Consider the following 961-nt stretch of genomic DNA (forward strand, 5'->3'; position numbering starts at 1 on the left):
GCAGAGGTTCCCATGTGCCGGCCCACTGCTTGCTGGCCCATCACTTCTGTCCTTAGAGCTCTGGGGTGGCTACTAGAGGAAGAAAGTTCTGGAAAATTGACCCACATCTCTAACAAGCAGCCTGCAAGGGGCTCGCTTGTGGCTGCATAACAAGGCACCAGGCCAACGCTGCTTTTAGAGAGACCCCCACACCCAGAAAAACGTCCCAGAACCCAGCAACTCCTTCCTCCCCTCCTGTTCATCATGATGTGCCTCACCGCCAAAGCACACACGCATACACAGTGTGCGTCCTGTCTAAAACAACCGGCCTATCTGCTCACCACCGTTCGTACATGCCATGGCCCTTGCCTTCCAATAGAGCGCTTTGAGGAGGTTCACATAGGTCTTTTCCCTATTTCCATACATGATGTGTGTGTGTGTGTGTGTGTGTGTGTGTGTGTTAATAATAGAAAGAAAGAAACCTGGGGAAATGACACAGTGTGTGTGTGTGTGTGTGTGTGTTAATAATAGAAAGAAACCTGGGGAAATGGCACTGTGTGTGTGTGTGTGTGTGTGTGTGTGTGTGTGTGACCTGACTGTCCCTGACAGCAGGCATGGCTGCTGGGGCCACCTCCACCCAGGGCCCCAGGCCCAGGGGCTCCAGGGGCAGGCAGGAGGGGTCCCTGGCAGGTCTGACCCCAGACACTTATCCATCACCTGCCAGCCCTACCACCCGGAGAGTCACAGTCTGGTCTAGGTCCAGGCCTACATGCTGTGCCACATGGGTCCCTGCCCAGGGCCCGGTCTTCCCATTTGCAGGACTGGGGGTAGGGTGGGGGGGGGTCCCTGTGCTAACAGGGGGGCTGTGGGGCCTTATTCTGGAGCAGGTTGCCCTCGGGCCTCCTCTCGCATCTCCCAGTGCCCAGCGAGCTCTGCTGTCCACCGGCTGCAGGGCCTAGCCATCGCCCTCTGATATGACACC

The sequence above is a fragment of the Echinops telfairi genome, unplaced genomic scaffold (assembly GCF_000313985.2).
Source record: "Echinops telfairi isolate 266 unplaced genomic scaffold, ASM31398v2 ScPeMD7_8;HRSCAF=38, whole genome shotgun sequence".
Lineage (NCBI taxonomy): Eukaryota > Metazoa > Chordata > Mammalia > Afrosoricida > Tenrecidae > Echinops > Echinops telfairi.